The sequence below is a fragment of the Hyaena hyaena genome, unplaced genomic scaffold (assembly GCF_003009895.1).
Source record: "Hyaena hyaena isolate Hyena2069 unplaced genomic scaffold, ASM300989v1 scaffold_30, whole genome shotgun sequence".
Classification (NCBI taxonomy): Eukaryota; Metazoa; Chordata; class Mammalia; order Carnivora; family Hyaenidae; genus Hyaena; species Hyaena hyaena.
Genome location: NW_024080662.1, coordinates 4534782 through 4547438, shown reverse-complemented (window position 1 = coordinate 4547438; position 12657 = coordinate 4534782). Strand labels below are relative to the sequence as shown.

General features: G+C 51.8%; 1 long non-coding RNA gene across 1 annotated transcript in view; it reads right to left on the bottom strand.

The window, feature by feature from the left end:
- Nucleotides 1-1755: 1755 nt before the first annotated feature.
- LOC120229223 overlaps nt 1756-12657 on the bottom strand; it is a 28138-nt gene continuing 17236 nt past the window's right edge. Inside the window, exons 2-3 of the long non-coding RNA XR_005527693.1 lie at nt 4354-4647; nt 1756-2400 (exon numbers count right to left, since the gene is read on the bottom strand). This is a non-coding gene — a long non-coding RNA (uncharacterized LOC120229223). The remainder of the gene's footprint in view (nt 2401-4353; nt 4648-12657) is intronic.

Genomic DNA, 12657 nt, shown 5'->3' with positions numbered 1-12657 from the left:
GGCCTGCGGCGGGCGCCTACGCGCGCGGGGCGGGCGGCGGCTGCATGGCGCACGGACGACTGGCCGGCGAGTGGACGGCGGGACCGCGGGAGCCGGCGGGCCGGGCGGAGTGGGGGCGCGCCCTGCACCCGGCAGCCCGCGGGGGCGGCGCGGAGGCGGTGGTGGCGGTGGTGGTGACGGCGGCGGCTCGCTCGGCACGGGGATCCCTTCCCGGCCCGGCTGCGTCTGGGGTTCCCCGCCGCCCCCGACGCGGGGGCCCTCGGACGGCGGGGCTGCTCTGCAGGGCCCGGCGCTCGCCCGGAGCAGGATTCCCCGGCTCGGCTCCGCCTCCCGCGCGCCCCGCCCCGCCCCGCCCTCCGCCCGCCCGGCTGGGAGACTCGGGGGAGGGCGGGGTTCCACCCGCCGGGCCGTGCGCCGGGTGTCGGGCAGGGATCCTGCGGCCGGTGCCTGGCCGGGCCCCGGGCGGAGCGGAGGGTTGCGGGAGCCGCGGGGCGGGGGGTTGGCCCGCTCGTGGGGAGCCTGCCCACGCGTCCGACTCCTGGCGGAGGAGGCGCAGTGGGACAACTGCGTCCTGGGAGGGAGACCGTCCCCTGGTCACGCCGGAGGGCTGAGCCTGCGAGTGCTCACCTGGACCCCTCTTGTTTTACAGAAGGGGAAACTGAGAGAGACGCCCCCCACCCTACCCCAGGCCACCCCACAGGCCAGAACCAGGACTCCGGGCCCCTAGGCTTTCTGCCTTCCCACGGTGTCTCTTAAAATCAATCTCAAATCTGCAAAGTTTCTTTTTTAATACGCCTCGGACACATGAGACCCACTTGGTATTCTCTTCAGGGCAAGCGGGACCCAGAGGAAAGGGCCAGGAACTCCATTCGGAGGTTTGGGTGGGGGTGGGCTGGTGGGAACGTGAGCCTCCCAGCCTGTGGCTCCGAGGGAGGGGACCCCCCCGGAACCGTTCCTCCCGTGCAGGGGCCCCACCTGGCTGGTGGAGGAGCGTTTGTCTGTGAAATCCGTGTCGAGGGACAGTTCATCCCTGTTAGGATAGTAGGTCCGATGAGGCCTGTCAAGAATAAGGAGCGACCATCAGATTTATATTTTATTATTTTTTTTTAGTTTTAATTTTTTTGGTTTTTATTTATTTCTGAGAGACAGCATGAGCAGGGGAGGGGCAGAGAGAGAGGGAGATACAGAATCTGAAGCAGGCTCCAGGCTCTGAGTTGTCAGCATAAAGCCTAAGTGGGGCTCCAACCCACAAACAGTGAGATCATGACCTAAGCCACCCAGGCGCCCCTGGATTTATATTTTAAAAACACTTTCCTAGTTAATTTGGCCTCTTACACTTGGAAGAAATCACCGGTGCCTTCTAAGCAAGTGACGCTATGGTTTAAAGCCATCGGGCTCCATGAGCACCAGCTGTTCCTGAGTCTGGATGTGGTGGAGGCCCGGGCAAGAAGCAGTCAGCAAAGCGGGCCTCACTGAGGTGAGTTCCCTGAACAGAACTCTATTGCTAGGCATCGTGGCTGCTGACATTTCTGGAAGCTTTGTGTGTTATTTCTAACAATGGGGAAAACCAGGTTGAGAAAGATGTAAAAAACAGCCTCAAAATATCTGAACCTACCTGAGCTCTTTCCAGCTGGGTAAGCCATTATTCTCACTTGGCCTTGGTTTCCCCATCTGAACAGTGGGTCGGTGGTTACCTGCCCAGCAGGGATACTAGGATAAGTACACCCAACCCAGGGTCTGTCTGTCTGTCCACAGAAGGGCTCCCGTGTCCAGCAGTGGCTGCTGTGATGTCCTTACTGTCAGTCCCGCCAGAGCTGGCTGTCTGGAATGGTCCTTGGTTTCTAGAGAAATGATTAATTTCCCCGAGGGGCGAGGACTTTTGTTTAAGCCTTCATCACTTTCCTGCTGGGAAGTGGCGCTCCCGGGAAGAGCGATGTGCATTTTCATGCTTTTATTAAAAATGACTCTTCCTTTAAAAGCCTTGCATGTGTCAGGAGCAGAATCTTTTGACTGCCTTTGGGGGACTGAGCAAGGGTGGCTCGTGAACAGCCTCAGAATGCCGGGTGATCTGAGGGCTGAGAAAGACCCAGTCTTCAAGGGGTGCGTTCTAAGCTTGGCCACGGTGTGCAATAGTGGGTGACGCTCTCTGGAGTTTCAGCCAGAGGTGGGGGCTTCCTGGTTTTGTCTGTGCAGCAGAGAAGGCGGCAGCAAAGGGAGAAGACAAAGATCTGCTTGGGCGGGAGTGGGATGGGGGGGAGGGCAAGCAGTTTGCTGCAAAGTCGTATCAACGTCGCCCCGTGTTCTGGGAGCCTGCCTCTTGCCCACATTTCCAGCACATGCCACGGAGTCCGACACCTCACCCTCATTCAGAGGGACTGAATTTCTAGATTGATCTGCTGTCTTTTTGGACAATGGGAATTTGGGAAGAAAAGATAAAAGATGAAGTTATTTTCTGTTCTGTTGACTGCTGCTTATTGTGTCACCAGCAATGAGAAGGGGACCTAGCAGGGGAGGTAGAGGCTCAGAACTAGTGGCATCTCCCTTTGTGGAGGTTGGGTTCCAAGGTCCGTACATAAGTTAGAGGATGTGGTGCAAGTCCATTTTATTTTGAGAAAAATTTTCAGTTGAGTTTCTTTTTTACAGATGCATGTTTTATAAACATATACCTATATGTTATAGCATACATATAACATGGCGGATAGTCTGTGTTTATATTCATGGCTATTATTCTGTGCCATACTCTTTTCTGTATTTGAAATTAGCTCAGATTGATTTGTTCTTGATTTCTGTGAAGTCTCCATCTTTGGATATTTACGTTTTCTGAGGGGGTGAAAATTATTTTGGAAACCGAGTCCAAAGTGCTGTCTTATACACACAGTGATTTTCTTCCTCCAGTCCTTGAGTTCAAGTTCACAAAATCCTGCTCTGATTATTCAGGATAAACAACACACACACACACACACACACACACACGTATGTATATGTGTGTGTTTTTAATGTTTTTTAATTAAAAAAAATTTTTTTTTTTTGAGAGAGAGAGAGAGAGACAGAGTACGAGTGGGGGAGGGGCAGAGAGGGAGACAGAATCTGAAGCAGGCTCCAGGCTCTGAGCTGTTGGCCCAGAGCCTGATGCGAGGCTCGAACCCACGGACTGCGAGATCATGATCTGAGCTGAAGTTGGATGCTTAATCGACTGAGCCACCCAGGTACCCCGTGTGTATTTTTTTTTTTTTACTTCACAGAGGAATACATTGTTCAGCTTACACACCTAACTCATGATCAGCTATATAGTATTTATATATAAGAGATAATAGTACTTTGTACTATTTGTGATAATATGGGTATATGTAACATATATAAACAATAATATGACTTTGTAATGTTAAAATAAGGGAAAATGTCATCTGTATGTTTTGATACCTTTACAGAATAATAAAAGAGTTGCATATTTAAAAACATTAAAAACATATAACATTGTATCATATGTTATAAATATATTTAGTATATTGCATTATAACTGCTTATGTAAAGGTTGGGAATCAGCAGAGGAAACAATGAGAACCCCAGCTGCCTGCTCTCTCTACTCTTCTGTATGTACATATTCTTCTTCTTTTTAATGTTTATTTATTTTTGAGAGAGAGAAAGAAAGAGAGAGAGAGAGACAGAGTGCAAGCAGGGGAGGGGCAGAGACAGGGAGACACAGAATCTGAAGCAGGCTCCAGACTCTGAGCTGTCAGAACAGAGCCTGACACGGCGCTTGAACCCATGGACGATGAGATCATGACCTGAGACGCAATTGGACACTTAACTGACTGAGCCACCCAGGCACCCCATAATTATTCTTTTCTGCATATTGCATCTTCCCATTTTAAAATGTGTAACTATTACTTCTGGAAAAAAAAAAGACAAATATAGGGGTGCCTGAGTGGTTCGGTGGGTTGAGTGTCTGACTCTTGATTTCAACTCAGGTCATGATCTCTAGGTTCGTGGGATCGTGCCCCATGTCGGGCTCTGCACTGTTATCTCTAAGCCCGCCTGGAATTCTCTCTCTCTTTCTCTCTACCCCTCCCCCACTCTCCCTAAATAAATAAATAAACATTTTTTTAAAAAAGAGAGCATTATATTAAAGCCTTTCCCCCCCCTTTTGCAACTTTCTGCTTTGTTCTCTTCCCTTCAGCCTGGCAGGGACCCCGAGGGCCAGCCAGGGCATAGGGTGCGTAGCACCCCATTGCCGACTGAGTGAGCTGGTGGATTAGGAGTGCTGCCTGAGCTACAGACAGAGACCCGCTCAGGTGCTGTGTGGGTCCCGGCCCACTCTCCAATCCATCGCCTACCACTTTCCATTCCCCTCACCAGCTCTGTTCCAGGCGCACTGGCTTCTTGCTGTTCCCGGAACCCGTGGAGTAAATGCTGCTTTTGAGCAAACTCGAGGTCTTTGCCCCCGCTCTTCCCTCTGCCCCGGTGGCTGTTCTTCCTGACACAGACTTTGGGGGCTCCCTCGGCTCTGCTGCAACGGCAGCTCCTCAGAGAGGCCCTTCTTGACCGTTCCTGTAGAACAGCTCCATTGCCGCTGTCCCTGTCACCTTCTTCCCGTGCGCTCTTCTGTGTCCTCCTTTCTTTTTTTTTTTTAATGTTTTTTATTTATTTCTAGGAGAGAGAGAAAGACAGCGTGAGCAGGGGAGGGTCAGAGACAGAGGGAGTCACAGACTGAAACAGGCTCCAGGCTCTGAGCTGGCAGTCAGCACAGAGCCCGACGTGGGGCTCGAACCCACGAACTGCGAGATCATGACCTAAGCGAAAGTCGGACGCTCAACCGACTAAGCCACCCAGGCGCCCCAACTCTTCTGTGTCCTCCTATACTCACTGCCAGCTGACATACTCTCTTCTCTGTTTAATGTCTCTTTATTGGAATGTCTAACCCCCCAAAGCAGGGCTTTCTCTGTTGTGTTCAGTGGGACAGTAAGAGGTTCAGTGATAGTTGGTGAATGAGTGAATTCAAAAGGCTGAGGTCCAGCAGGCGGGACGTGGGTGGTGGTCTAGGGAGTTGGGATGGACAGAACCACACCGATTCCCCAGCCACAAGACTGGGGTTTTCCTACCAGTCTGTGGGCAGGGAGGGGCCACCTGGCCCTGCCCAGGGCTGGCTGTGGAGCCAGGCCCCACGGGGGGACCCCCTGGCTGGGCAGAGTCTGGTGTAGAAGGCTAAACCAATTTCCTGAATCCCGGCTGCCCAGCAGCACCGAGGAGGGGCACAAGCTGGTGCAAGCCGAATTACCAGGAACATTCCAGATGCGCCCAGACCTTCCTTCTATCGACGTAAGGAAGAAAGGCAAGTGAGCCTCCTTCCATTCCCCCAAATCCTGTAATTTTTATAAAACACACGGAAGACTTTCAGACATCTCTGTTTTGTTCATCAGATGCCAAGAGCAAGTGTTTCCACATGGACCGTATTGGTAGAAAACAATCACAGAGGACTTCAAAGAAAATCATGAGTGATGATGCACAGTAATTTCATTCTCTTCATTTCCTACGCCCCTCCCCGGTATTAGCTAATTTTTCCTTGTACTGCCTATGAAGGAATACTTAACAAAAAGATCTCCTTGGGTTATTTGAATTCCTTTCATCCGACGACCTCAGAGCACTGCAGGTACAGTAAGTAATTCGTTAGTCCTCTCCTATTATGTGGGTGGAATTAAGATATTATTCCCACACACTGTAGACTGAGAAATAAGCAAGAACCACAAAAGAATTGTAAAAATAGGACAGAGAAGAGACAGGCTTAGAAACCAGCGGCTCACCCACATCAGAGTCACTGGTGAAGGTCATGCTACCGCGTTGGTGGGTGTTGGGGGTGGGGGGCACCGGGGACGGTGGGGGGATAACTTCTGTGACTGCATCCCTCTGAAATCCCATTTCTCAGATGGGAGCCTCAAGGTCTGGTCACAGGAGCAGCTGAAGAGCTGGGCCTCTATAGCGGGTCCCCCAGGGAGAGCTCTGGAAGCCCCCCACCCCATATTCGCTGATATGATCCTGCCGATCCTGTACCCTCCACTTTTGCGCAGCTCCGTGATCTTTCTTTTTTTAAAAAAAATTTTTTTTAACATTTATTTATATTTGAGAGACAGAGAGAGACAGAGCATGAGCAGGGAAGGGGCAGAGAGGGAGACACAGGATCTGAAGCAGGCTCCAGGCTCTGAGCTGTCAACACAGAGCTCAATGTGGGGCTCGAACGCACAGACCGCAAGATCATGACCTGAGCCGAAGTCGGACGCTTAACCGACTGAGCCACCCAGGTGCCCCAGCTCCCAGCTCCGTGATCTTTCTGAGCGCCTCAGCCAGATATTCGGGTGTGGGCATTCATTCTTCCGAGGACTGTGGTTGGAAGGGAGATTTGCCTCTGCAGAACCCCAGCAGCAATTACAGCCGCACAATTCATTTGGCAATTAATCATAGGCTGCCCTGGGACACGGCTGCTGTCGCCAGCTTTGGGCTGTTAGTTGGACTTCATTCTGTGTCGTGCATTTGTTGTTTGCTTGTGGGTGTCCTCCGTGTGTGGTGGGCAGGACCGCTGCTGCTGTCTCTTTTCTATCCAGGGACCTGAGCATCATGCTGGGTTTCTGGGAAGATTCCAGCGAAGACTTTTTGAGGAAAGAAGGAGCCTCTGCTGTTATAAAAGGCTGGAGCATCTAAGAGCCACCTGGGAGGAGGGAAACGGTGCCCACGTGGTCCACATGTGAAAGGATTCGAAGGGTAAAGGAGTGCCTGCTGAGTGTGCACTTCTTCTGGGCTTGGCCTCGCATTGGCACCTTCACCAGATGACAATTGTCCCTTAACAGACACTTGTTGAGTGCCAGGCACTGTGTCAAGCACTTGAAATGCACCCTCACCACAGTCCCTTGAGGAAGACATTGCTATGGCCATTTTCCAGATAAGGTAAACTGAGCCTCCAAGGGATTAAGTCACTTGGGGAGAATCACACAGTGGTGGAAGAAGACTCAAACTTTGACAATCTTGTTCTTTTTGTTTTTTAGTTTTTTTTTTTTTTTTTTAATCCTTATTTGAGAGAGAGAGAGAGTGTACGTGGTGGAAGGGCAGACAGAGAGGGAGACACAGAATCTGAAGCAGGCTCCAGGCTCTGAGCTGTCAGCACAGAGCCCGATGGGGGACATGAACTCATGAACCGTGAGATCATGACCTGAGCTGAAGTTGGACGCTTAACTGACTGAGCCACCCAGGTGCCCACCCTTTTTTTCCTTAAGTAAACTCTGTACCCAACATGGGGCTTGAACTCATGACCCCGAGATCAAGTGTCACATGCTCTACCCACTGAGCCAGCCAGGCGCCCCTCGTTGGTAATCACAGCCCTGCTCTGTGCCTTGGTCGTCACCAGCAATCTCGTGAGTTGGAGGGCATCGTTGTGTTTTACTGACGAGGGAGCAGGTGCAGGATGGCTGGGCCTCTGGCAAAGGCTGGCTCATCTGCTTCTCTTCAGGCTTCTGAGTGCATCTATCCTGCATCGACTCCCAACTCATAAATCCCACGATGCTGAAATGCTGGAGGACTTCCCCCTCGTCTGGTGCATCCTTAATGGCGAAGCCCGGGATTACGGTTCTCCAAATCCATAGCTCTGCCTCCAGGGCCACCAGGGTGCCTGGTAGGGAGCAGGGTGCTGGCCGGGAACCCGGGATTCAGCAAGGACCACTAAGCTGGGCAGCCGTCCAGCCTGGGGCTCCTGAGATGACCTGGGAGCCTCTGGGTTTGACATCGATGGATTCTTAAACAATGTATTTATAAATGACTCCGGGACGTATTCAAGAGAAATGAAAAAGACGAGGGATGTGACTAACCCACACTGATGGGAATGGCAGAGTTGTTTCCATGAAACACCTAACTTCCAGGGTCGGTATCCGTCAGATGAACCTACTGACACTCTCTCTAGAAAACATTTTTTTTTTGGTAATAAAAATAATTTTGTGGGGAGAAGACAATCCTTAAAGTAAGTGATATTTTGTGGTTCTCTTACCCATCTTCTAAAAAGTTAGAATGTCATTTAGCACCAATAGATGTGAATTCTCAGGGCTTCTGTAGGGAAACCCTGGGGGACTGAGCTGGATCATCAGAGCAAAGGCAACTGGATGTCCTCTATCAGCCACTAACGGGTGTCATACGATTTAGTTCTTGCTGCTTCTAAACACCACCAAACACTCCCTTCAAATAAAATAATTAGTGTTCCATTCCCAGAGGCAGGGAGGAGCTGGGGGAAGCAAGAGCCCATTTTGAGAGAGCCAGGCACACCGGGACACATTTATCAGACTTTCATGGCTTCTAACCACACCCTTCCCATAGGACCTTCTGGCCCACACATGCTTGGGGACATCTGTCATCTGCTTGGGTACACTCGGTCATGCAGAGGCCTTGCCTGGCATTCCCTTTGCACTGAGGTGGCTTCTCCTCTTGGTCTAGCCATTCTTTTCTTTTTAATTTATTTTGAGAGAGAAAGAGCAAATGGGGGAGGGGCAGAGAGAGAGAGACAGTGACAGAGAATCCCACACACTGTCAGCGCGGAGCCCAGCGTGGGGCTTGATCCCATGAACCATGAGCTGAAACTAAAGAGTCCGATGCTTAACTGACTGAGCCACCCAGGTGCCCCATCCATTCTTTTTCTACTGAAGTGTCTAGATTTTCTATTTGAGACTTATGGCTATGAACATGGCTTTTGGAGCCGGGCAGACCTGGCTTGGACGTACTACTTGACATTGCTGTGTCTCAGTTTTCTTGTCTGTGAAGTGGGCCTAATCATTGTTCTCTGGTGCGGGTTAAATGTGGTCATTGCTGTAGAACGATTAGATCAGGGCCTGTGCAGGGTGAGTGTGCAGTGAGTGTGGCTCCGTTCCTGCACTACTGTGAAAATTGGTATGCCTGCACCTGCAAGGTCACACTGTTTGTGACGGGTGAGGGTCAGGTCCAGACTGAAAAGAAGCTAAACTTCTGGCTACATGGAGCATCCCTAGTAATTAAGCACAGCTGTGATCCTGTGACCATGAGGACAGGAAGGCATCCTGAGGCCACCTAGCCCCAAATCTTCATAGATGAGGAAACCGAGGCCCAGAGAGGGGTGCTGGCCTCGCCAAAGATCACAGACCGATTGGCCGCAAAACCAGGGCTGGAAGCCAAGCCTCTTGGCCAACTGGGCATCAGGCGTGGCACCTCTTTCTCGAAGTACAGCCCTCAGCAATGCTTTTACAGCCGCACTTTACAAATGAGAGTCGGTTGCAAAGTGAGAGCAGAGAGCCTTTCTAATTTACTTACAGAAGAAGAGGGAAATGATGGGCTTGATAATTGCTAGAGTCGCACTTCTAACTCTGTTTACAGGGTGGAAGATTGATTGCGGGGGGCTAAGAGCGTTGGCATGCACGGCAGGCTTCTGTTCTGATGCAATTAAGCTTTGCTCCTTCCAGCTCTGCCTAGGACCTGGGTCAGTCCCTGTGAGACCCGGATGTGAGATGGAAGCCCAGGCTGGACCTACTCCAGCCTTGAGTCCTGAAGAAGTCCATGGGAATAGGCAAAAACAGGGAGTCCATGGTCCAAGGAAGGCCATCGGGGCTGTTGGGTTGTGCTTCCTGGTACCTGGGCTGCTAGCCAGACCCTCACACGGTATTGGAATCCCTGTGCCACTATCTGCTTGAAGTTGGGTGGGTCCAGGACCACCCCAAGCTGGCTGTGCTCTGTCCTCACCACCCAGGCTGGCCCCTTGGATAGCAGCCGCCATCTTGATTGCACCTGGGTTTCCTCCCGCTTTGCATTTTGGCGATGTGGGCTGTGAACCTCTCCATGGAAGACCCCAGTGCTACTCTGGATGGGCCTCCTTTCTCAGCCCTGTCCACTGTGGCCAAGCAAGGCTCAGCCCATTTGTTTGGTTTTGTTGTTTATGAGAGTGAAAAACTGGAAACCAACCAAACGCCCCCAAGTAAGGGGATGGTTATGGAAAGGCAGAAATGTTGGCCACTATGAAAGAGTATGCGGCTGTGACAATTCTTTTTATGAAGACTCTTCTGCTTGGCCTGGTGTCGAGACCGCCCTGTTAACCTGAGCACCTCTCATGGCGTGCAAGGTATGTGGAACTCCTGAGCACTTGTGGTTGGTTATATGACCTTTACCAACACTTGGTGCAGTTTAGGGGAGAGGTCACATTGCATAGGGCTTGTGAGTCCATGGACAGTCCCTTGATCTATTCCCTGGCTCACTCTTGGCTTTTCCCATGAGGCACCAAGCCTCACTGTCTTCACTCTCCTCCCCTCTAGATGTCCTCAGGGAACCTCAGAAGCCCTTCCCTGTGTCATAAAGAGCAATCCAGTTCTTTCCCAGCTCCTCCCTCCCAGTTCATCCTGGGACCCCCCCACCCCCCAGAGCCATGCAGGTAACCAGACCCTTCCCGTTTTTTAAAAGACTGTTTTAAAAAGTGTTTATTATTGAGAGACAGAGTGCGAGTAGGGGAGGGGCAGAGAGAGAGGGAGACACAGAATCTGAAGCAGGCTCCAGGCTCTGAGCTGTCCGCACAGAGACTGACAGGGGGCTCAAACCCTCAAACGGTAAGATCATGACCTGAACTGAAGTCACATGCTTACCCGACTGAGCCACCCAGGCATCCCCAGACCCTTCCTCTAAATAAGGTGGTTGAGCTCTGGTTTTTGCCACTGGATTGTGTCCCAGAGCGTCCATACTGCCACCACAAATGGCTTCCCAGACCATAACTGTGCCTGAATCTCCCTAGCATTTCTGATCCAGCAGGGCGGGGTGGGCCCTGCCAGCCCACATCTCTAACAAGGTCTCAGGGGATTTCCAATGATGGTGACGTCACTGGTCTGGGACCACACCCCAAACACGTGCTTGGGCCATTTCTTCTGAACACATGAAAGGTTCTCCCTGAGAGGAATTTTGGTGAACAGTATTTCCTCCATCTTGTCATATACTATTTTATCATTATTGGAGGTAGAAAACGTTACATAAAAATGTTTATGCCTGGGGCATCTGCTGCCTGGTTTCTCCAGAGAAGCAGAGAAGGGGATCCTAGCCCACCCATCAGCTGGGCTTGCTTAACTAAAGATGGTGGCCTATGGCTTGCAAAGAGGATTTCAGTAACTCATCGGGGCAACTCCCATGGCCTCTGGGCCATAGGGGGTGGCAGCATTGGGAGCAACATTGGGGGCAGCGTTGAGCCAGCAGGGGCTGGAGTCTGGGGCCCCAGAAGCCAGGTCAAGGATCAGTCAATACACTGGCAGCTGTAACTGGGTACCACTGTGCCAAGGGCATGTCAGAGATGGCACAGCTGACCTAGCTGTCTCTGCCTCCAGGGCCCTTGCTCTCTGTTGGGCGAGGAAAGGGGACACATGCAAATATGAAGACCTCAGGCTAGTGGTAGTGGCTGGTGGAGAGGCTGTAGTGGTGCAGAGGTTTCAAAGGACCTGGCTCTAGTGCCAGCACCAGTGTCCACTGACGAGGCTTTGATCTTGAGCCCATCAAGGCACCTGCCTGAGTCCTATGGCGCCTCCTGGGTAGAACAAGGAGCCTGTACCAGAAGATGTCCTCTACTCCATGAGACTCCCTGGCCAAATGGGTCCTTGGGGCTGGCATTTCACTTCTCCATTAGGCTTGTTTTCTTTTTTGAAGTAGGGACAGAGGGCCAGCTCAGATGTTGTGAGGACTTGGGCCAGTCAGGACACCCTGGTTTTTGCAGCCTCCTTGGTGATGAGGGGTGATCAGACTGTGAGAGACCCACCACCCTGCCTTGGCCCCTAGGGTACTCCTTTTACTCTGACAAGTGGAAGCAGGACGTTGGGGAGCACAGGTGTGGAGATGGGTGGCATATTTGACTTCCAGACGTTGGGGGTGCCCTGCACAGCTGGACTTCATTCGGTCCCAGTGGCTGCACGTAGTAGGTCCGAAGGCACAAGGAGAAAAGCATCAATGGCTCTGGCCGACCTCTCTGGATGCTGCCCTGACTGCTTAACATGGGTGTGGGGGCGCCTGGCTGGCTCAGTCGGTTGGGCATCTGACTTCGGCTCATGAGGTCATGATCTCAGTTCGTGAGTTCAAGTCCCACTTGGGCTCTGTGCTGTCAGCACAGAGACCGCTTTGGATCCTCTGTCCCCCTTTCTCGCTGTCCCTCCCCCACTCATGCTATCTCTCTCAAAAAAATAAATCAACATTAAAAAATGAAATAAAATGGGCATGGACGGTGAAAGGAAGGGAGGCTCTTGACTGGGAGAGGATGGAGGACGATATGGGAGTCTGCGTATAGGAGTGTGGCTCTCGGAATCAGCCCTGGGACTTGGCCTTGCCTGCTGTGGTATAGGGGGTTTGGGCTCCGTTCCTGTAGTTTCTTCACAGTCTATAATCAGACTGGTCCCAGGACTTAGGGCTCATCTGCCAACAGGAGCTCTGGGTGGCCGTGCCAGCCTCAGGCAGGACCCCTTCTCTGGCCAAATAGGGCCACCCCTGTGACTTTGGGGCAGCCCCAGACTCAGGATTTTTTTTCCCTCTCCCTTGCTCTGTCTGTCTTTCTGGGAGCCTTGGGATTCTCCTGGCTACAGCTAGCTGAGCACTTCACACCCCGTTGAAAAGTCACCACAATAATTACCAGATCATTAACAGGGGATT